This window comes from Falco peregrinus, chromosome 4 (assembly GCF_023634155.1).
Source record: "Falco peregrinus isolate bFalPer1 chromosome 4, bFalPer1.pri, whole genome shotgun sequence".
In the NCBI taxonomy this organism is placed as follows: Eukaryota; Metazoa; Chordata; class Aves; order Falconiformes; family Falconidae; genus Falco; species Falco peregrinus.
Window position 1 is genome coordinate 110,377,210 of NC_073724.1, and position 24,600 is coordinate 110,401,809.

Genomic DNA, 24,600 nt, shown 5'->3' on the forward strand with positions numbered 1-24,600 from the left:
GCACCGACTCATGAAAATTATTAGACTGCAGGAGAAAGGGTAAGAGTATCTACCCCCTTCACTTCTCACGACACCGCAAAAAAAAAAAAAAAAAAAAAAAAAAAAGCAAGCAATATATATATCTTTGCATTATAAATATAAAACCTTGGGGGAAAGAAAAGAAAGGTTATGAACTCGGCCTCTGGGATCCACAGGACTGAACTGATAAGAACATCCACAGATATAATATTAGATATTTTATCCACGCAGACAATGTGGAAAAAGACTTTGGAACTGAGCCCAGAAAGAACTGCTGATACAAGACAAGCGTTCCTTATGCTTCTCCTAAAATCCCAAAGTCTGATATTAATAAATGAAAAGGTTTTTAGGCTGGAATTAAACTTGCATAGTTTTATGAGGGACAGGTTCAATTTGCATGAGAATATAACCCTCAGACTCTGCCCAAGTTCTTGAGACGTGGTAGTTGGGAAGGTCTTTACAGTCAAGTTACAAACTTCCTTTCAGTAGCAGGTAAACAGGAACCAAAAATTCTCTTTTTGTCCTGTTATATATGAAAATGTCTTAGAGTGACACCAGTAGTGATACTAGTGCAACCAGCGGATCTACAGCCAGAATCTACCCCACTCCTCCATCCAACTGTAAGCACGATCCCCTGACCCCTCCCTCCTGACGTAAACACATACATCCACTTTACAGTCCAAGCCTGACTGACCTCTCTTCCTAGGCCCCAAGCTGGCTCGTGAACAAGACATCCCTGCCAGCCAGTCTGAAATCTTTACCCTCTCTAGCCACCAGCCCATTCAGTCCAACATCTCACTTTCGATGGTTTTCATGGAGGAAAAGATAAATAACAGTAAAAAGTCCAGTTCTGCCCAGGCAAGTGAGGGTAATAAGGAAAAGAAAACTTCCTAATTGCTTCAGGGAATCATCTGAAGTCCTGAGAAATGAGATTTACTTACAAACGTTGGCCTAATACAGAACTGCAAGTCCTATGAGCAAAGCAAGGACCATGGACACAGTTCTGCTCACTATGCCATGACCCATGAAGGAAGGAAATGCTTCACAGATTCATAGTTCCCGAGACCACAAAGAACTGCCATGTGTCCAGCCCATAACCTCAGCACACAGGCTGTAAATTTCTTCCAGACAATTAATGCATATTTTTTAAAAAAGATATTAACTCCTACTTTTAAAAATCCTAAGTTATAATGATCTACCGCTTCCTTGTTAAGGCACCCTACTGTTTAATTATTTGCACAGATTGCATTATATTTCAAGGTTGAATGTATCCCATTCTGACTTAAAGCTTTTGGATTTTGCAATGTCATCAAATGTGAAGGCCCATCACAAAGAATTATAGTGACATCTATGTCAAAAAAGCACAGGACCCATCCCTCTGCTACACATGCTAAGCACAAAGCTGGATAATACTGCTGTGTGATTTTCTAATATTATCTGGGGATACCTACGCTCCCTTTAATCATATTATTTAACTTCCAGTCACTGTAAGGTGATCATCAGGGAAGCAGGAGGAAGCAGAAGGCTCTGTTATGTGCCAGAAAGAATAAAGAACATGCTGTAAACAGTATCTACGTGCCAAATGCTACTGGATCTTTTCAACAGATCATTGAGCAGTCAACAGCTCTGGTCTGGAATTAGGCTGGCTGTTTAAAGTCCACAACTGAATCAGCCATTTGGATATATGGCTGCCATGATTTAGGACAAATATATAAGAGCCCACCGCACTAGTATGTTTATATACATTAGGGAGGCAAATTATCTGCTGCAAGTCACGGAACTGCACATTAACTTTTAAAACGAAAAGCTTTTTACACTTAAGTTTCTCCAAAACATTTTGTCCTCTAACACTGACGATAACATCAACAGCAACAGAAGTAGTTGATGGCTGGTGTGAGAATCTTAAAGGAAGTGTCAGTAAGTGTTTGCCAGTTAAGTATATTTTTATGTCAAGAAGAAAAAATAGAAAATGTCAAACTATACCTAAAAGTAACTACCCATGTGTAAGCTAATAGAACTAATTTGCATTTGATTCTTTGAAAGTCTCATCTCTTCCTTTAAATAGTCAACTTCCTTCAGTTCCTGAAAGATCACTAAGAGTTGAAAGCATTCGGTAACTTGCAGGAAGTTGCTCAGCACTGCACCATGGTGTTTACAGTGCAGATTTTGACAGTCTGGCTGGTACCACATGTTCTTTAGAGAGAAAGACATCCCAAAGCAAAGAAAATCTTTTCTCAAGCATACATCTTCAGGGATTCACCGTAAGGTCATATAACTGTTAATATATTTATGATGATTGAATGTGAAAATGTTATATGTAGACATCAACTTTCAAAATGGTTGTGATTTAGAGAGCTGCAGGTGTTGCTTTTGTAAATTTCATATAGCTCACTGCCAAAAGAGGAGACAGCAAGAAAAATTATACGCAGATCTACTAAAGCATTTATATCAATAGCCTGTACTGAAGAAAGCTTTGTCAATGCCTGTGACTTATCTTTCCACTTCTGTAAAACATGGTACAGATGTAGCCGCCTAATCTGACTTTTAGTCACAATATTTAGTTACCCAAAAGATAAAGTATAATGTAAAACTATACATTTCTCCTCTTTCAGTCTTTCTCAGCTATGGAACTGTGAGCCTTTGAAAGCAGATGACATACTCAATTATTATCAAATAAAGTTTTTATCTGTCATTTGATCACTTGTGACAGTGAATGAAAAGTAGAAAGACTACACGTGCACTACAGAATTAGCCTGAAAACCATACTAGTTATTGTAGTGTATCCAAAATACAAAATGTAAATTATCTGTCAGAAGTTTCTGAATAATATTTTTATGGTTTCCAGATAAGATCAGCCAAAGTTCTGGTGGTCACATTTTGCAATATCTTGCAGAATATTACACATCATGTCCTGCTGAAAAGGGAACTTTGAAGTCCAAGAGTCCTGCTGTAAACTGGAGTTCTAGGAAAAAAGGATAGTGTCTTTGTGTGTTTCAGTCTTAGCGTCAAATGTTCATAGATCAGAATTTCTCCTTTTGTAAATCAATATAATTTCACTGACTTCAATGGAGCTATGCCAAGTTAGTAGCAGCAGATGAATCCAGTCTTTTGTTTTCTACCACAATTCACATTTTCTTCTAAAGGTTATTTCAGGATCTACACTGAGTAAACCACTATGATTGTGAAACTGTTATCCAAAGTTCAGAAAAAAAATAAAGAGCTCTGCAGGATGCTGACAGTGCAAAACACTTCTTTTACCTTGTCAATATGGACTGGCTTTCTGTTTGAAGAACGTACCTGATTGTTTGTAAAGTCAGAAGAAAGCAGTGTCATAATTTACTCTGACTTTCTGTATATATAGAGGTATAAATCACAATTTCTGGGCTCAATTCTTGTGTGAACTAGAGCAATTTTTTAAGGAAAGCATCCTGCCACAATTTAGACATGACTAGTATTGAAACTTTTCGAGACAAACTGGATGTATATGACTATCCCTCTTTATTTGCTTGCATGTTTTTAATCTAATTCTTAGTGTGAATATGTTGAGCTTCAACTTTAATCTGGGAGCCTGAAGAGTCTGTTCCTGAAATCTTGTTCCCCACATAGGTACTTCCAGGTCACAGCTGATTCGCTTCTTAAAGCATCTCTCTGACACACGTGTTCTACCACAGTTAGATTGAGCTCCAAAGGTCTCCTCTGCAGAAGAGAAAGCGTACTATAGCCTCTGGGACAGTTCAGTGAGTAACATCTATCATGAAGTCATCTCCAAGAATACAGATTAAGAGCCAGGTGGATTTCTCATTTTTCAGAGACTATCAAACTATGTTCAGACAGTAATAACTAATGGTCGCTTGTGTTCTGAGGTAGCTGCTGAAAGGCATTAGTTATCCATCACCTCAGGTACCATTATTACCAGGACAAAAAATTTCTGGGCCTTATCTTTCAGTACTGAAATTACTCAGAGTTTGTCTTTGACCTCACTGGCAACAACGAAGTCTCATAAGATGGAATTAATTTCACCCTGCTTTAAATGTCTAAATCCGATCTACTTCCTGTGTACTTCTTATAGTCATAAAAGATAAATAGGCACTTCCATGGCACATCCCTCCCATCCCGAAGCTGACAGATGAATGTCACCTGGCTTGAGTGTTTCAGGTAACTGTACGGGAGATGTCCATGTTAAATCTCTCTATTTAACATGACAGAAAGAAGACTGTGATGATGTGATTCAAGGGGAGGTCCCACAAGAGTATGGTATGAACAGAGAACAAGGAAAACAACAGACCAGAGTAAATCTGGGGAAACTGTGGAACGGAAAAGAAATCAAAGGCAGGCAAAGGAGCTCTTGAGAGGTAAAAAGGACATCAGTAAAACCCTGAGGTGGAGCTGCACAGAGGTGGGAAGTATTTGCAGTAGGAGTGCTGTGGCTCTGATACCCTTCGGAGAAAAAGAAGTCCAGAGCTGTCTGTGAGAGTCTATGTAAACCACAAATCCAAAGAGCCTTGGCAAGCAACGTTTGTTTATTATTATCAGGAAATATTTTGCCAGTTGGGAAAAATATTGTCTGGAAGATTTTGCCACTGTAAGTTCTCAGAGAAGGAAAAAATTCTCCAGGGAAAGGTCCTTGTAGCGTATATGTATACACACCCGTACGATTACATTTTGTATTTGAACTTTGTAACTACCCACCACAGTTACTGCACTTCAATTACTATTTATGTGTGATTTTTTTTCCCTTTCTCTCCATACATACACATATGTAAAAACATATGTATATATTAAAAGACTAAGCTGCTACTGTCACAGAAGCAGGATACAACAAAAGGATAAAATACTGAATTTGGTAATAGAACTTCCCATCCTTTTACAGTACCACATAAAAAAAATCTATAAATTCTGAGCAGGTTTAAGGGGTGATTACTGCACACTGATAGCTCAACCCAAAAAGACTTTTTTTCTAGATTAAAACTAAAATAGTAAAGATTATAATATAATCCTGGCAGATTTTTACACCTGCACCTAAAGGATGTGCAGGTTTATTAAAGAACACTGCAATGTCTTAAAACGTGAACTGAACCTTTTACTGAGCTGTACTGCAGACTCCACTGCTGCAATCAATACTCCAAACAGCCCTATTTTTCTTGGACAAAAAACATACATATATCTGACATTTGAGGAAGCCAGGTCAATAAATCAATAGCTAAACAAAAATGCACTTAATCATATCTATTCTGGACAGATGCAGATTGGAAAATCCTGCATGGCTCACGTATTGCCTTCTGCTTAAAGCTCAGAAATGAATCTGTTTTTCCTAAATGGCAATGTCCTGTTCCTAGAGCATTGCTGAAGCTAGAGTGATTACAGTAGCAATTAACTGTGTGCCAGCCAGCATTAGACAGTTATATTGCTCAAACTTAAGTTCAGGTATAGTTTGTTGTTAGAGTACTTTAGCATAAACAGGTAACTTAATAACAAACAAATTACATACTTTGTAAATGTGGTTTTGGCCGGAGTAGAGTTAATTTTCTTCATAGTAGTGAATATGGAGCTATGCTTTGGATTCATGCTGAAAACAATGTTGATAATTTAGGGATGTTTTAGTTACTGCTGAGCAGTGCTTACACAGGGTCAAGCCCTTTTCTGCTCTGTACCCCACTCCAGCAGTGGGGAGGCTGGGGTAGCACAGGGAGTTGGGAGGGGACGTGGCCAGGACAGTTGACCCCCACTGACCAAAGGGATGTTCCATACCATATGACTCAGCATATAAAGCTGGGGGAAGAAGAAGGAAGGGGGGACGTGTGGAGCAATAGCATTTGTCTTCCTAAGTCCCTGTTCTATGTGACGGAGCCCAGCTGTCCTGGGGATGGCTGAGCACATGCCTGCCCATGGGAAGCTGGGAATGAATTCCTTGCTTTGTCTTGTTTGTGTGTGCATCTTTTACTTTACCTATGAAACTGTCTTTATCTCAACCCATGAGTTTTCTCACTTTTACTCTTCCAGTTCCCTCTCCCACCCCGCTGTGGGGCGAGTGAGTGAGCGGCTGCATGGGGCTTAGTCACCGTCTGGGGTTAAACCATGACAGTAAGTGTAACAGCTTTACTGGAATACGCAGCAAAGATTCACATATTCGCTTTAACCTTAAATCCTCTGGGCTGCATTTTCTTACCTAGAGTCAGCCCAAGGAGGAACTTAATGTATATACATACTTTACCTCTCCTTAATGGTTTTAAGCGGTGACCATTATAAGACATTTCTCACGGTGTAGCAGGTGATCATTAAACGTACATAATAGCTGTACTAAATGAGTATCGACAGCTCTAATGCCAAAAATTTCTATGTTCAAAGGTACGTTTGTGCACAGAATGGCTGCTATGCTTAAATGTGCTCCTTTACTTGACATTACTTCATAAAGCCCTTTGAGATAACCACAGTGCAAGAGATGTTTTAGAAAAACACAATTTTATTTCTTGTCTGCTTTAGCCCTAAGCGGTTCAGCATTATTTGAACATCAGCAACAGCACTTCTTTACGACTTCAAAGTCAGATTCTAACCTCAAATTGGCAGTGCACCTCGAGATTAAAAATCTGCCTGGCGCTGGAAGAAAAGGATGTTTTCAGCAGAAAGAGGAGCAATAGGAGGTAACAACACGACAGCCTAATATGACTCAATTAGAAGGCATATTAAGGTTACACTAAGGTGCCTGACAGGAATGCTCCTAGAGGAAACGCTTTAAGGGTGAGGAAAAGGACGACACCATTAAGCTTTAGGAAGAGTTTCGTAGCTGTTATTAACCTGGAAGAAGGGTGAGATTCCTCCCAACTGACCTTTTCAGCAAAAACCGTGGTGTCAGGCTCTCTGCAACCATGAAGCCCAGGTAGTATCTTTTATTTTCAACGTATGTAATCCTGAAAAGAAGAAGATGCAAATAGGAGTCTGAGGTCTTTCATTTTTTTACCAGTTACAGCTACTGCCAGTTTAGCAACACGGCGAGAGGGCTCCTCTCGGGAGGGGAGCGTGGTGGTGGAGCCGGCCCGAACCAGGGCCCCGGGGGGCGGCTCAGGTGCTCCGGGGTCCCGCCGGTAACAGCGAGGAGGGCCGGGGGCAGGGGGGTCCCTCGGCACCCCCAGCCCTCCTGCTGTCCCCAGCCGGCCCCCGGCCCTGCAGAATGTGGAGACCCCTCTCCCTTTTCATTTCAGGCCCATTATCGCAGAGTTTGATCAACTCAACAAGCGCTGCCAGCCTGCGGACAGGCAAGAAGGCGACGGCTTGTGGTGATTTCACCTGTTCTGGCGTCCTCCTTGCTCGCTCGCCAATAAACGCCACACTGCGCGGCTGGGAGCAACGCCCCCCGTCAGGGCGCTGCGCTGGGGCCGCCTGCGCGCCCCCTGCGCGGCCGAGGGGCTCCGGGCCGGGTGTCACTCACCCAACTTCGCGGCCACCTGGGGGTTCCCCTCGGGCGGGCGCTGCCGGCCCCCTGCGGACCGCCAGCTGCCGCCGCGGCCGGGCCCCTCAGCCCCCTCAGGGAGCTGCCCGCCGCCAGAGCGGGGCGGGCCGGGTCCCCCCGGCGGCGGCAGCGCAGCCGCGGCTGCGGGGGGACCGGGGCGAGGCTCGGGGGCAGCGGGTCCCTCGGCGTGCGGCAGAGGGCGCCCCGCGTTCCGCCAGAGCGGGGCCGGGAGGAGCCTCCGGCGCGGCGCGGCCGGGGAGGGAGCTGCCACGTCCTCTGCGCCGAGCGGCGAGGGAAGGCAGCCCGCGCCGCGGCCCCACGTGTGGCGGAGCGGGGAACTTGCCGGCGGCCGGCTTGGGCTCTGCCCGTCTCCCGCCGCTGCCCGTCCCTGCCCGTCCCTCGGGTGAGCGCAACTCCAAGTAAGGGCTGCGCGGCGGCCCGCTCCCGCCCGCTGTCCCGGGGGAGGCCGGCGGGGCGGCGGGAGCGGGCGGCGGCGGGCTGGAGGCGCGGGGAAGGGGGTGGCGCGGAGCGCGGAGGGGGCGCGGGTTGAGCCCGCGGTAGCCCCGGGGGAGCCGCGGGGCAGCGGGCTCGGCTCCCGGGCGAGCCAACTTCCTGCGGACTTTGGCTCCGAGCGCTCCTTCCCGGGGCACTGGCAGTGCTCCGGCGGCCGGGGCGCCGCGGTGGGAACCGGAAAGTTTTACAAGCCGGTGTGCGGGCCGGCTGCCGCGGCGGAGCGCTGGCAGGCGAGCGTGGCTCGGCAGCGGGCGGGCGGGAGCCGCCGCCGCCGCCTCGGCGCGTGTGGCGAAAGGGGGCGGCGGGCGGCTCGGGGCGCCCTCCCGGCGTCTCTCCGTGGGGGGGGCCTGGCCCGGCCCGGCTGGCGGGCGGCCCCGGGCCCTGAGGCGCAGCCGGCGGGGGCAGAGACCCGGGCCCCGGCGCCGCGGGCGGGAGCTCAGGTGTGCCACGGCGCGGCGGGGCGGGCGGCGCGCCGCCGGGCCCCCCAGAAGCGCTGCCGGGAGATTCGTGAGGAAAATAACTCTCCCAAAGACTCGCAAAGACTTTGAGGTTTCATGGTTTTGCGCTTTCCCCCCCCCCCCCCCCCTCGATTTCGGTTTCCCAGTCGCGAGTACAATTGTGCTGGGAAACGACCGAGACGTGTGGTTAAGCAGCCTATTGGGGAAAAAATAATCTTAGGAAAGCATTAAAAGGTGACCCAGGAAAAAAAAATATCAAGATAATCTGCTCTGAATGTAAAAATGTGGCTGTTCTCTCTTTTTTTTGAAAGCGTCGTGCCTTCATTTGTGTGTGTTTTGTCTGTGCAGTGTGCTGACCTGCGTTCGGTCTGTAGTTTCTTGGTTCTTTTTATTGTTCGTTACCTTAAAAAAAAAAATTAAAAATTCTGTTGTGTTTCTAAACCGGTTATGGTTCAAACCTCCTGTTAAAGCAGTAGAGAAAATAGATGTTCTTGTGTTGCAGAGATTTCCATTCCAGGGTACTGGTCCTGCCTGCAATTTGTGTGAGCTTTTTTTATCTGTCCGTGTGGTTCCACTCCGGGCTGAGACCTCCTGAGGTTTCCGTGTTTCAATTTTTAAAATTTGATTGTCGGTTATTTTTAACTTTGTTAAAAATTTCCTCTTTTAAATGAACCAGAAGTCTTGTAGGAATTCCCTGATGCCCAGTTAAAAAAAAAAAAAAAAGTGAAATGAGTTTCTCATTAGTACATCTTTAATAACTTTTTGCTCTCCCTCTCTCTCTTAACTGCCTTTTAGTGGTGTATTTATAACATACCGACCTCCTAGATTGAAGTTGAGAAGACAGCTGATTTTAGATAGTTCTCAACCTTTGTAGGTAGAAATTTCACTGATCTTTGTCAGATACATGAACTGCTCCTTGTCACAGCAGTTTTAGCTGCTGTTCTCCCTCATGCTTTGTGGGAAACCTAGAAAGGACATCTCCCAACGGTTTTGGGTGCAGCTGTCAAACACCCCTTACAGCGTGGGAAACTCTGGGAACTGCCTGTTTCTTTAGTGCTTTTTTTCAGCGTGGGCTTGCACAGGTCTCTTACTTCTGCTCCTTGAGGGTGTTGGCAGAGTTGCGGGATGATACAGAAGAGCATGGATGGCACTGGCAGGCTTAGATAAAGACACGTCATTTACAGAGCTGGGCATCTTCAGACGTTGCCAGGGTGGACATCGGAAAGCCCTCCTTCTAGGGAGTCCTTAGCATGCCTAACACCCTTCCAGAATGGGATTGGTGTTCACAGACCGATAGCACTGCTTTGCGTGAGACATACGATATTTAGCAGTGGCCGCATGCCCACACCTCCTCTCTATGGAATACCACCTGAGCTTTGAAGCGACTCCAGAGCATCAGGCTTGGGTGGAAATTGCCCTGTGTGAGGTGTCAGCCCTCGGTCATGCTCCCTAGCTGACCACTGGTTCATTGCTGCTTTTTTGGAGGGGTGTGTCTAACAGTGAGAGAGTGGACTGTATGCTCACTGGTCACTGTTCTATGCTATATATATATCACCATATGCTAGCAAAATAATCTCAGTGGCTTTTTTTTTTTAAAAAAGGTAATTGTGGTTTTCCATGCATTAATTAGACAGTGATATTTTGCAGATAGCTTTTAGACAGATAGCTTTTGCATATATGTAAGATATACACACCGATTAGGTGATATGAGCTGGCTTATGGAACGGTAGACGGGCTATACACTAAATCTTGTGGCCATGGCACTTAATGTGTAACGTAATGAATGCAGTTTCCCGGTTTGTTTTTGGTTCAAGTTTTCCTCCTTCAGTATCTTTCTCCCTTGCCTGTTACTTCGAAGCCCAGCAGGGCTTGTCCCGATGGTGTGTGCACTACCAAGAAGCAGTGGTGTAGAGGAGCTGAAAGAATTTCCCCGTGCCACAGGAGACCTGCCCTGATTCAGCAGGTAGCACTGCTGTCATGGGGACTGCACTCAAGAGAGAGGTACATTGATCTTTTACAGTGATGTCAGGCTTTGAGGGAACTGAGCACTAATTCTTTCTGCTGAATTGGGCTGGTTTTTGCTTTTACTGTTACAGCTGTGACCCAGCTACTCCCAAAGCCCTTTGAGAATGGATCTAGCATCTCTTTTTGGTCCATGTGTTCCAGAATACAATTATCTCTGTCTCTGTACTAGTCTCTCCCTTATGCACCGCAAGAAGCGTCTATGGGTGGATTAATGTCCATGATGTCCAAAAGTGATTTGTGTTGCATGCCAATCTCAATTTCTGGTTTTTTGACTAATTATGGAAATCCTGTCATTCTTGGAGAAAAGTCCCGCAAAGAGATCTTGGCTGTTGTCTTCTCTGGAAATATCCGCTAAGGCTGATTGCTGTAGTGTGCCACCAGAGCAACGGCAGCACTGCTCTGTAAGACCACAAGTTCTGTAGCCAGGTGGCCTTTTTTTTTCACAAGGTAAGAGATCTGAGGGGTCTTCATGATTGTGCTGTTCTGTGTTGCTCCTGTTTTGTTTTGTGTTTTTAATTACTGCAGTGTCAGCTTTCCAGTAAGTGCTCTGTAAAGCTGAGAAGTTACCTTCCTTTCTGCCCATTATGGGAAAGAGTTACGTTGACAGATGTGGGCTCTGTGAGGATTTGCTGAGCTCTTAATCCTGTTTGTGGCTAATAGGCCATGCTAATGTGGAAGAGCATCTCTTTCAGTATATAAAGGTCTTAACTGCTTGCTACCTTAGGGAAATGTGCTATTAAAATGCTTTAATTGTCTTAGCAGTAGTGGTAGGGCATGAGGTTGTGGATGTAAAACTCTACCTCCTGCCACTTTTTTTTTTTTTTGAGAGAGATGTTACTGTTAAAGACAAACCCTAAAGTAATTGCTGTGGACAATACAGGAAGTAGACTTTGTGTGTTGAAGGTGGCATACAGCCAGAGATCAGAGATTTGTGAGCCCATTAGGCACCCATGTAACTTGAGGGGATGAGAATGTGTGATAATATTCTTTTTCTTGTCTTTCATCCTACTCCATCCTGCTTCGTTTGATTTCTTCTACACCATTTTTAGTTGCAAAGTAGTCACATTCTGTCTTTAAAATGCGAGCTCTGTGCTTTTAGATGTCAATGTGCCTGGAAGTTTCTGTCCACTTTTGTCATTAGAAGTCTTGTAGAATTTCTTGAAGCATATGGCATGCCCTAATCAAATTATTTGGTATTAAAGTTCTGGAAGTATAAGCATGATTTTGAGTGTATTAGCAACTTGGCAGAGACATTTCTGTCTAGTCTGTCAGTATGCTGGTCAAAACTTACTCTAAGTAAGTAGTGTGCCATGATAGGACTTTCCCTTGCAGTTTCCTGTGAGTGTAGAAAACACTGCTTTCCACCCTGTATAATTAATGTATGCTATTTAAGCAGCTACTTTGTTGAAGATGAGGGCTATATTCTTGGGATCAAAGGAGTTACATTGTGTAGTTTGCCGGTGAGATTCTAAAAAGCTTCAGATCAAAGTTCATGTTTGCTAATAAGAATATTGAAGGCATGTGCAAGATAGGGACCTTAGTTCCATGTTAACAAAGTGTTTATTGGGGGATGTTAATCAAACCAGAATGGGCTGGGTTTGTAGATGGAAGACAGAGGGTAAGTGAATTGTGACATTGACGCAGTATGCAAGACACTTGATTTTTAGGTTTCTCTTGAGCAGAGGTTGCTAACGTTGCCGAAATACTTGTATTTCCCCCTTTATATCAAGTACTGTCTGTAACAGCTGCAAGGGAAGGCTGCTTCTGTGATCATGATGTATTCTTTCTGTAATTGGCTTATAAAAATTAGACGCAATAATAGGGAACCTCAGTGAAAGTGTCAGTTTTGAGGAATTCTTTTTTTTCCTTATACATGTGGTAACAGTCATGCTGGGCTTTTCTCAGGCCTTTGCAGGTGCCTGGGGACTTCCTGAGGTAAAGGGACTTAGAAGAGGAGTCTGCCTGCCTGCAGGGTGGGTGGATTCTGGCCCACTCGGGTGGGTATTGACTTTCTGCATTATGGCCCAAGGTCGGAGGAGACGAGTGTACCAGGTTTTGTGAAACGGCCAGATGTGGCGGTAGCAGGAATGCTGAAACTCATTATAGGACTTAGCAATGCCAGTGAACCAGGCTAGAATGTGAGCTCGTGACTGGTGCCTTAAGCCTTAGTGCCAGCTAGCCTCTTATCTGCTCCCTTTCATGATTTTTATTTTATCTTGTTTGGATTGCACATGTTTTCCATTAGGCTTTTTCTAATGATCCTTTTCTTTGCACTATAGTTATCTGTATTTTTCTTTCCTTTTTACCCCCAGCTGTTCTTTTTGAGTTTGTCTGATATTTATTTTTTTTTTATTATTGCTTATTTAGATTTTTCTTCTTTGGTGCCCCCCCACGTTGTTTACATTTGGTGTTTTATTCATCTTCTTATATTTTTCCTCTTTTAACTCTTACCCTTGGAGGAACCAGTTTTACTCTTGGAGACCAGCCCTTTCTTATTGATTGCCAGCTGCTTTTATTGAAACTAATTTGCATTCTCTGCTCTTATTGTGCTAGACAGAGGACTAGTGATTTTGAGTAAAGCTCTTTCCCCAAAGGCTTTACTCAGAAATTGTCTCTGTATTTCACAAGAAGAGTGGAAAATAAAGAGCAGCATCAGCGCAAAAGCTGCTTCTGCCTAAACCAATGTGTTTTTGTCTTTGTCACATGAAGAGTAGAAATGTGGCCTGCCCTGCTGCAGGCACAAATGACTTCTCCAAGCTGAAATGAGCTGGTGCAGTGAAGGGAGTGCAGAATGATGTGGCCTTGTATTTACTTATGTGGGCACCCCTTAGACTCTGGCAGTAACACACCCAATCCATTTTGATTGGAATTGTGTATTGCCTTGGTACTTTTGTTTACAAGCACTTCTGTAGCTGTGGTTTTCCGTTTTTTGGGTGTTTTGTGGCCATAGGCAGCTCTAAAAAATTTATTAAGAGTAAAGATGTACTACGCTTAAAGAGTTGAAGAGCTGTGGCTTTGTGATGGTAAACTTGGAAAAAAAATTGGAGCAGATGCCGGGGGGGGGGGGGGGCTTTAATGCTTGAAGTACTGTCTGCCTTCACATATGCTGTTCGATAAGGGTCTTTAATAAGGCTCCTTGAGCCCTATAATTGCTAAATATAAAAACCCCCTTGTGTTCAGGCCATGCTGATTTTGGGCTTTCTATCATGCTAGAGGTATGGATAAGTTATGATTTGGATGTACCAAACCTCAGGGTGTATATCCATCTCCTTCTCAGGCTTCTCAGACTGCTTTCTGTTTATAAATTGGTCTCACTGCTTTTTCACAGTTTGGTGTTGTTTGATACCTTGGCTTTGTTTGTATATTTGGAAAGGAGTTCTCTGACCATGGTGCAGTGTTTAGTATCAGGTCTGGAGAGGAGGTGTGTATAAATCTGTTATTAAAACTCACTGCTTTGCCTCAATGTGTTTGTTCCTAGCATAGCTGCTTACTGGTAGTTTGATGTCAATAGTGTCTTACATTTTATATAGCATCATTGCATCGTGAAAGATCTTGTGCTTGACTTTGACACACAACTAGAAGGATGACAAAAAACAAAAAAAAAGGAATAGTTTAGGTGAAGCTGCAGAATGCGGCTTTTAGCTGTAAAAGTGCACCCTCAAACATAGCTTAGGTACATGGCTGTCATGATACAAATAAGATTCAAGATCCCAGAGCCTTTTATTAGGCCTTTCTGGTGCCAGCATAAAAGGCGGCTCTGAGCCTGCATGCACCCATGCCACAAAAAGGTTCAAGGAATTCACCTGTAGTTGGTGGTTTTTGCAGAGTTAAGTCTGTTAGAAACCAGTACACCTGCTGTGCTGTGTCTTGCCACCACCCCCACCGTCACAGTGCAGCCCACTTTGGATGGGAGAGCATACAGTTAAACTCCAGCATCATTGGGGACAGAAACTAAAGGATAAACATCCGTCCTAAGTGGCTTGAAGGGTTTAGGTGGCAATACAGCATAGCATCAGAAAAACACCAGTTTACTGAATTGATAACTGTTTAAAGGAGTGGTTTGTAGTTGTGCTATTATGATCTATGAAGTATGTTTGAAGGCTTGGAGACTTTGGAGTTACTTGTGATGAAGGACTTTAGCATGGAGGAAAGGGTTGCGGGTCAACTTCTTTGCCTAAATGTTTGGTTTTGATACTGTTATTCAGAAGTCTTGATGCTGAATTAAGATGATTTCAGTCTGCAGAGCAAGCCTTAGCCAGTTTCCCTCCATTGTTCAAATCTTTCCCATAGTGGTGAGAGAAATACTTAACAGCATAGGAAACGGTGTCTGTACAAGTAGGATTTGCTCTGAAGTGTGATTGCCTGAACTGTTTCTAAGTCTTTTATGTTTCTAGAAGTTGAAGCGGATTGATTTCTTTCTGTTGGTATATTATTTAGCATGTTAACTCACTGTACAGTGATCTCCAGGAAACAGGCTGTTTTTTTTTTTTTTTTTTTTAAATGACATTATAAATTGGGGAAGAGAAAGGGAAATATTTGTATACAATCATTTAATTGTTTATTCCATGTCTTCCAGCTACAGCACTGCCTTCCTGAGTGGGAGAAAGTGAGACCTTTCTGTTCTGTGTCCAAACAGAACAAAATGCGGAAATTAATGGTAGAAGTAGGCATGAGAATCCATTTGCATTTTCAAATCCTTGCCTTTGTTAAATAACGGGATAAGTTATTACTATTGAGCATGATGATTTTTTTAAAAAGGAAAGTTACTAAATTTAGTGTGTACTTAAGGGGGAGCAAGAGGAGATTCAAACACCCTAAAAAACCTCTAGGAGTAAAACTTTGGAGCAAATTTAGTAAGAAGCAGAAATATTCAAGTTGGTCTGTATGTCTTAACATTGATCTCTTCCTGGACTAATTATGCCCCTTGTAACACAGATGGGGTGGAGCTATAGAATGCCTTGCAGACTGACCTACACGCCTCTGGCCACGCTCTCAATTAAGACAGGAGTTGGATCTTCTCTGTAAGCCTTCTAGCTTTGTTATTGCAGTGCTGGGCTCAATTTAAAATGCAGTGCTGAGAGACTGGCCTTTTTTAGCTTAGGCACAGCACCAGTCTAATCATCACAGCTTTGGAACTGGAGCTGGTTTGCATCTTGTCTCTGAACAGAAGTGAGGTAGATTGGGTCTGCTTGTGGTATACACCACCCCATCATGCCCCATGACTAGTTCTGGTAAATCAAAGCTGTTTTTCATGTTCCTTTCCTCATCCTCTGTATGTGTTCCTGAGATGCTCAGCTTCCAGTGGGAGGTTTGTCACAGCTATCCTTTGTGACTTTGAAAAACTTCAGTGGGGCTTTGGGAGGAATGGTGGTGTTATTTGGGGTGGTTTGGGTTTTTTTGTGGTGGTGGTGTTATTTGGTTTGGGGTTTTTGGAAGAAGGTACCTGTGCACTTGATGCTTAAACTTTTAATATCTGGATGTGTTTTCTTGATAAAGATTAGTTTTCCAGTGCTTCTCACAATGCTAAAAAGAACCCACTGGCCCCTGAAGCTTTTCTGCTTAATGCACTTCCTTGACCTTTTCAACCACATTGTGCTTTTGCAAGGCTATTAACCTGGATATTTTACATATCCCATGTTGCTGAACTAAATGACGGTTTTGGGGTTTTGAGAGGTACAAGCTTTGATGATAAATGCACATTTTTTCCCTGTGTAACTTCATCTTTATAGTCTGTGCTTGGCACTCCTGAAGGAGAAATTCAGTGTGAAGAGAGAGATCTTCTGACAGTTTCGGCGTTAGAAACCTTAGAAGTTCAGGAGAGGAAGAATTAAAGGAAAAAGTTGCTGTGTGCAGAGCCTGAAGAATTAACATTAGTCCCTTTTTCATACACTGTAAGCAAAGAGGTGACTGGAGGAAGAAATCTTTCCCATGGTACTAGCAGAGAAGCAGAGACAGTTTGAGAGCCAGCTAAGGCCCCACAAGCAGCAGAAGCCTATTACACTGCAGGAACTTTCTGAGCTGTGATCATTGTTCTAAAACACGGTTTAAGAAACAGTCAACAAAACATGTTTTCCAGGGCTTGAAAAGACTTCCAGTTGGTGATTCTTCTTCATCTGTAAGCTTCAAAAGTATTTGATACTTCTGAATTGCATTATATGGGGATTATTTTTAAGCTTAACCATATTTTAATCAAAAAGAGGCATCGTGGCAGGGTAGTCCACATTTCAGGTTTGCTGAACAATGAAAACTATCTGGATAAACGACTGAAAACTTTGTTATATGGTGTTTATTTGCTGGTGTCTTTTGTACCAAATTGTAATTGTTGATTTTTATTTTTGTGTGTGTGAAGTGAATGGGTATTATTTTTTTCTGAATATTTTCATTCTGTGAATGTTTTTATTCGTTGTGTGAAAATAATATGCTGTGTTACTAAAAATACAGACAATTTAGGTTGTAGGCATATATTGTGATGTCATTGTTTTTTTTCCTTTACAGTAGCTGCTTGAAGGTTTGTTAAGCTTGAGAAAGGATATAGTTGCTTTCCAAAATAAGTACTATTCATGAAAGTTTATTTCAAGTTACCTACAGGAGAGTGAACGTGCAAGGAGGGAGTATAAAATGTTTTCTTTGGAACATACCTTTGCTAAGTATATTTTTTAAGGTTGCTAATCTGTTTCCTGCCTAGGAAACCAAGGAAGTCAAAGAGAGAAGGAGATTATGGACAGATCTGTTACTTCATTGTGGCTTTTCTATCACTTCCATCTCCTACGCAGTTACAAGCTCTGCAGGAAAGGGATATGCAACTTCAGTTGAAAACTTTCAGGTTTCCTGTTTCTCTGAGCAAGCTAGTTTCTGGCTGAGCCAGTTAACTTTTACTGCTGGGCCATCTCTCTGTATTTTCCCTTGTCCTGGAAAATTTGTGGTCTCCGCTGTTCTGACCACCCTGGATAATTGGAGAACTCTTCCCTCTAGACTCACAATACCAGCAGTGTAGCAGCATCAGCTATGTGCAAGTCCCTTTGAATTCTCCTGTCAGTTGTATTTCTTGTGAATAAAGTGTTGCTGTTACAGAATTCCAGGGAGCCCTGAATATAAACGTATCAATTATGTGTCAACACAAACAGCATCTGTCGTTGAAATTGGGTATCATTTATTTGGCATCAGCATAGCAAAGATCTGGCTGACAGCCAGAGTAAAATATTTCAGCAGAAACTGCTGCAACAGGAGCCATCTCTGAAGTAATTCTCTGAAATTCAGGTGCTCTAACATCAGCTTCTAATAAATTCCTGACTTTAGGGACATTAAGCAAAAAGGCTTTCAGCTTCCACATTTTTGTCTGCTTTTATTTCTTTTTAATGTCCAAATTTTTTTTTGTTGTTCCTGCTCTCTGAAGAGATACATACAAGGTTCTGGGATGTATATATCCTGTGATTTAATATCCTTTTTCAGTTTTATATTTCATATTACAACACTTGTTTACGTAAAAATTCCAAATGAATGCAATCAGTGATGGATTCTTTGGGGAAACTTTGCTTAACTGTGAAAGAGGCAAGGTTTTCAAAATAGCAGAATAAGAAATTATATCCCCTTTCTCATAAAATATATGTAGGTTTTTGGTTCATTTTTTGATATGTTTAATCTTTTTTTCCCTTCTGATTAACTTAGTCTCTCTAATCTTCCTCACTTAGGCCTTATCTAGGTAAGTTTCACATTTCCAGAGCAATTTCAGAAAGTTAGGAGACCTTGTGTCCATATGACACTCCATTTGTCACGGGCATAATTGCCATGGTTCAGTAAATATTTTAGAGTACATGTGGGCAATCGGAAGCTCAGATCACTTTGCTTTTATGAATGATCCTTATCATACTTGAAGGAGATAAAGAAGCAACTAGTCTGTTTAATGGTATAGCTTGTCATAGTCAGCTGGTTGATTCCAATACCTTTTTAAAAATTAAAATGGGAAGATCAGAGTTGAAAAGCAGCAAGATCTGGGGTCATGTAACATATCCAAGTGTTTACCGTGTCCGTTCACTGACTAGACTCTGAACAGTCCCCATCATTTCATCAAATTAAAGTTTTTCACTTGTGCGGTAAAGAAACTTCTTTCTAGGAGAGTGTTAAGAACAATACAGAGGTAAAAGTAGTTGGGAGAAAATATGCATTGGATTTTCAGTGCTGGGAGAAAAGCTTGTAGAATAAGATGAATTGTGGGTTTTTTAAGGGGTTTGGTTTTTTTGGTGTTTTTTGTTTTGTTGTTGTTGTTTTTTGTTTTGTGTTGTTTTCCCCTGAGGTTTGAAGTCCTGTGAAGTTCAGTTTCTCAGAGGGGAGAGAACAGTGAAAGGGAGGGAAGTCTGTCATATTGTTTGCATTTTAAATGGGTTGCTTTCTGTTTGGGTAGAAAAGAAATAGCAAATTTGGATTAACCCTTGACTTCATACTCTCAAATCACAAATTTAGAGTTAAGTAATGAAACCTCTTTAGGAAAACAAATGCTACCTTTACCAAGCTCAGTATAGTCAAGAGGTCAGCTTTGTTGCTGCTCTGGCATAGCTTGAATTTAATGATTAACCTCATAGTGACTGTTCGTGTAACTTCTGGCTTTCTGTCCGGTATTTTATATAAGCATAAGCCAAGATGGTAACAGAATGCTGTAGTAGAGTGTATGTGCTATTTGGGGAAAAATCTCTTTCCAAATCCTATATGCAGTATGCATCAGCCCCAGTGAAACCAAGAGAAGCCCATTAAGGAATCCGATTAGCTGTCTGCTCTCTAGATGAGTTAAAATCTCTGTCCAGTGTGGTAATCAGTGATGTCTAACTGGTAGCTTATCTGGTAATAGTGCTGTCGCCTTTTATACAGGTGCCTTCTCTTGCAGTTCTGCCAGGCAAGTGTATTCATTTCAGCCACGTATACCATTGAGCGTTGAAGTGATAGCCTGTAATAAATTTTAAAATCCTCTTCAGTGCTGAACCTGGCACTGTCTTGTTCTGTTGTGTCGCCCTTCCATTCAGCAGATTTCCTTGTGAGATCTTGAAGTGTCATGTAAGCAGTACGTACAAGAGGAGGGAGAGTACGCTTCGTGTGAAAGCAGCACTGAAAAGTGCAGCATTAGGTTCAAAGCGAAGTATTGTCAGGTGCTAGTCAGTGTGCCTGCTCCAGCAGTAATCATCTCTGTAATTTTCTGCAGGTTAAAAAAAAAAAAAATCATATAATTTTGGGAAGTAAATACGGAAAAGCTTTCAAAAGTAGCTTTAGTTAATGTAATAGCCTGTAAAGTCTGAATTTTTCTTGTTAAAATGGGGAATGTGAGGAAAAGCAATTCTAATGCCAGCAGGTTTTGACGTATTTGTCTCCATAAAATATGGATCTGCTATCCGTTCCATATCCATAGATGTTCATGTCCATGGAGAGGCCTGGATGAAATCTGTGGAGCACTGTAGCAGCAACTGAGGCAAGTTGCCAGGTGAGAACTGAACTTCTCAGCAGCTCTTGCCACATGTACGTAGTCCTGTATCTTTTGAAGGGGTCTTCGGTTGGTGGTTGTTGCTTCCCATTAGTGTGTGTTCATCTTCCATCTTTCCTTTCACTTGAAGGAGGTGAATTTTGACCGCAGCTGTCCTAATGGTTGGGGTTTTTTAATGCTGTACACTTACTGCTCTTGGGTTCCATCATGTTACTGTGATCTTAATTAGTGCTTTCCACCTTTTTTTTTTGTATTTCATTCTAAATTTACTATTCTGAAATATATTAATAGTGTGTCAGTAGAGGTTTATGAACAACTTTGACCTGTTGCTAGCACCCCTAGTTGATTGATACTTTACTGTGCCCTCAAGAAAAATAAGATGGTACAAGTGGTACAGTACGGTAGATAAAAGGCTGTGCTTCTCCCTTCCCCTCTTCAAAAATCTCCTTTGTGATTTTAGTTCTAGTTTCAAGGCTCAGTTCATTCCTGGGAAAAAAAAATCTCACTTCTCTGTTGGACAGAGGGGTAAGCAATGGTTGATGGCCTGTATCATAGGAGAAGTAAGTAGATCTAGATATCTTCTGATATCTCTAGCCCTTTGTAGGAAAAAGATGGTTCTCGGAGTCCTGTGGAGGTCATGTGTCCTGTCCTTGTCTCCAAATGCACAGAATGTGCTTGTTGATTCTCTTGATTTTTGGAGAGCCCATGGTCTACAGTGCATTACACTTGGCTTGATGCAGAACATTTAGGTTCTGGGCATGTTAGCAAGAAGCTCTGTTAAACCACTGCCTGGTTTTCTGTACAGATATTTGGTTTATTTGCCTCTCTGTTGAACTTCCATCCCTTTTCTTAGTCATCCCTCTTCCTCCCAGTTCAAATTATTGCCAGTTTTTGAGGAAAATAACATTTTCCTTTTCCTTTACATTTGCATCAGAAATTCAAAGGACGGAATGCCCCTTCACCACTCTTAGGAGTGAAGTGCTATTTTATAGGACCTTCAGATTAAATATTTGGGTTGCTGAATCTACTTCTGGCACCAGAGCTCTTGTATTGAGGAAAAGCCCATTTGGAGCAGTGTTTGCAAACCCGTTTCAGTACATCTTGCTATTACCAAGTTGTTACTGCAACCTTGTATAAGTCAGTCTCCATCCACTTAACTCCAGGACAACTTTGATGATTAATATTTATATAAAAGCTTTCATGTTTCCACAGTGAAACTGTCTCACTCTCAAAAGGAAAGGTGGCTTTTTCCCTGTTGACTCAGTGCAAAAAATCTTGCAAGGGCTTTCAGCAGCACTGCATCTGAGACAGGCATCAGCAGAAAAACTAGGGTCATCTGTAATCTGGTATTTCATTTTGTGAAATTGCCTACTCTGAGAGAAATAAAACATTTACATGTATATTAACCAGTGTTTGCCAGCTCTTGGAATAAAGCCAGTTCTCCCAGGGCCAAACAAATGCTCTGAGTGAATGAGTAATAATCTGCTATTGTCACTCCTAATTTATGGATGGGTAGATAGAGCAATGTTTGCCATTTTTAAGTTGTCCTGTTGGCTTGAAAGACTAAAAATCATGATTAGCTATTGGCTTGGAGTATGTATAGCATGTCTGTTTATAGCTGATTTACTCAATATAGTAAGTTGCTACCGCAGAAGTTCAAGACCTCCCCACATGATAAAAAGTAATTGTGGAAGAGGATGAGAACACATGAAGGTTGCAGATGTTTTGGGGCAATAATTTGGAAGCTGCAGCCAGAGGCTGAAAAAGGTATATGGCTCTTTCTTAAATGACATGCAAGGTCCCTGTGCCTCATTTATTTTTTGAGGAAGTCAGTCATCAACTCTCTCATGCTAGTACAAAGTTAAAAATGTGTGGATTCTGGAGATAATGGCTGTATTGAACTTTTGTTGTTGATAAGAGGAGGGCATAATACTGAGTAACTTCCAGTGATGTTTTTCTGTGTTGCTGAGCCTTTTCATTTGTTTAATTTTTCAACAAACGCAGTTAAAAACAGTTTTGAAAACTTCTATGCAGTTATGAGCATGCTTGTGAAGTTAATAACAGTCTTGGCAAGACTGGGATGAATAAAAACAGCAGCAAGACTTTCTTCTCTTGGGAAAGATGTGTGCTTTTAATGGGAGCACTTAAAATCCTACCCCTGTAAAGCCCATGTTAAATACTGCAGAGAGGCAAATAGCACAGCATTGCGCTGGAGTAGGAGTCTGAGACATCAAGAATCAGCCTTGAGATGCAATTGTCCTCAGAATGTCCTGTGGAGTCTTTATGAGATCTCCTGGCCGGTTGTGGAGGGGTGTGCTATACCACACCTAAATACACAGGTAGGAGATGGATGAGAAGTACGAACCTCACTTGTCAGGCACTAAGAGTAAATAAACACAGTGCAGAGGTGAGACCGATCATTGATGCCTGTCCTCTCGGATGGATTGACTCTTCCATCAACTTCTTTCAGTCTCAGTCTTTATTTCACTTCCATGCAGCTTTTCTTCTGTGCAATGTTTTCTCTTCCCTTTTGTTTAACTTTTCTTACTCACTAAGGGGGCTTTCCTACTCTTTCCATCTGAGCTTCATTATCTCGCTCACCTACTTGTGCTGCATCACAATTATTTTTTTTTTTTTTCTTTTCCCCCGCTGCATTAAAATTCCTGTTTGTGATCTTGGTAAATGAAATAACAGCAAGAGCGGTTGGTGTTGATGTAGATACCAGGATGTCCACAGCCCAGGATGCAGCCATTAATATTCTGTCCGTAAGCTGTGGAAGACAGACTCTGAAGAGATGCCTAAGGACATGGTTCGTCAGCCCCTCTGAAAGGTCAGACACAGGACTTTAACTTCCGTACAGTGCAGCCTTAGCTGTCACCTGGTGTTCACAGGCACTTTGATAAGATTAAAAACTAATATATCTCTGTTTTGAGAGAAGGTCAAATAATACGTGATCCAAACTCTATGTCTACTGGATCATGGGCAGGCACCTTTAAACAGCCATTCCTTGCACACCCACGGTTCCCAAACCATCTGTGGGCCCCAGCACTGACTTGACTTCCACTGTTACAGGTTCAGGGTACAATTTGAAGTGGTTTGATTGTGCAGTGCCTGCTGTTGCACTGACAAGAAGGTTCTACTAAATACACAAGAAGACATAACTATCAAATGTGGCTGATGTGAACAATGAAGGAAGAGCCGGTCAGCAGCATCTTAATAAAAATGGGCGGTGGGGGGAGAACCAACCACCACAAAACCAAAAGCCCCCCCTGCCCCAAAGACAAAAAAAACCCAAACACAACTAACCCGCCCACTCCCTTGGAGCAATGTTTCTCGAAATTGCTCTAAAATATGAAACTATTAAGATTAATCTGAATTAATCTATACAAAGTAAGAAAGATACCTGCTTAGATCTCAGCAGCAGCAGGTGCTTGCAGTATTATAAATAGAAAGCAATACAAATTGAGGTGCTTATTAAATTTGCCTTTATGATGCTTTGAAGAATTGCAGTGGAGCAGACAAGAAAAATTACCAGAGGCTCTGGAATAGAAGGGTGACTTAAATAGCTGTGCTAAGGAAACGGAACATAAACTAGAATAAGTGATAGACTAGTTCAAAAAAAGGTTATCCAACAGTGATTTGTCTCTAGCATGGAGAGGTAGGTTGGGAGCTTTGGAGGGATGTGATTGAACAGGTGAGGGCTTAATTTCTTAGGTCAGTTTTACTATAGTATTGAATTTTAACGTCTTTTCCAAGAGATTGCACTGTAATCCTTTCTAGCACTTAACTTTCCTCAAGTTTTTCCTTGTTTCCCTTTCCCCCTTCCCATAGCTGACAAAAACTAATTCTGCAGGAAACGTTCATGTTTAGGAAATGGACTTGTTCAGAATTTTTGCTGCCTTTTCGAGTAAGGCACTGGTGAGGATCCCGTATGTCGTTCAGCATTTTCTAAAATTCTTGAAACACTCCTCACAGTGTTTCAAGGCCTCCACAGAGAGGTGGCTGATCAGACTAGCTAACAAGTTGTCGAGTAAACCAGATCGGGGCAGCAGGCTCAACTGGCAGAGAGACTATGAATCAAAATCTGCAATGTTTTCTCTTTAATGAGATACTCAAATTGATTTAATTTGGCAGGGAGCATACCAAGAAATGATAGCATGGGAAAACTGGTGCTTTGAGGAGCAGTGAGGTGCCCTGCATTAGATCCGAGATCCTGCTTCCTGATGTAGTGAAGCACAAACGTGCTGCTTGGTGGAGAGGAGGTCTGTGGTGGCACAGTGTCACTGCTGCACTCTTTTTATCTCAATTGCTGTCTTGGAAAATGCAGGGAATACAAACAATGTAGGCGTCTAGGTTAGAAATGGTGATAATGCACGTGCATGCGCAGAACAAGTGGAGTCATCACAGTGAAGGGGAAAGGGAACGTGTGTAGGCAACAGGACTCCTGGCATCCATGCCCAGATCTCCTTGGCACTGCACGCATGGGCTTACATGAGCTGATGTTGCTTATATGCCATACCAAGCATGTAATACTAGTTTACCAGTGGTTAGGAATTTGGTTGCATCCATATACTTAGGACTTGCACAAAAAAGATGACTTGGGCAGTGCACGAGCATGACTACCCTTGGAAAAGTTTGGGTCTGTTCAGCAGGGAATGAAGCTGGGATCTTGTGCTAAT

At 42.6% G+C, this 24,600-nt stretch overlaps 2 protein-coding genes across 4 annotated transcripts in view; one reads left to right on the forward strand and one right to left on the reverse strand.

The window, feature by feature from the left end:
• Positions 1–7,402, reverse strand: part of CEP295 (centrosomal protein 295) — a 77,137-nt gene extending 69,735 nt beyond the window's left edge. The window contains exons 1-2 of the mRNA XM_027777003.2: positions 7,300–7,402; positions 6,843–6,923 (exon numbers count right to left, since the gene is read on the reverse strand). The gene's annotated coding sequence lies outside the window, so the exon portion shown is untranslated. The remainder of the gene's footprint in view (positions 1–6,842; positions 6,924–7,299) is intronic.
• Positions 7,403–7,685: 283 nt separating this feature from the next.
• SMCO4 (single-pass membrane protein with coiled-coil domains 4) overlaps positions 7,686–24,600 on the forward strand; it is a 28,216-nt gene continuing 11,301 nt past the window's right edge. Inside the window, exon 1 of one of the 3 annotated variants that reach the window (XM_055802454.1) lies at positions 7,686–7,881. The gene's annotated coding sequence lies outside the window, so the exon portion shown is untranslated. Of the gene's footprint in view, positions 7,882–19,875; positions 19,922–24,600 lie in introns of those variants that run through there. The other 2 variants (XM_055802453.1, XM_055802455.1) reach the window with 2 other exon arrangements.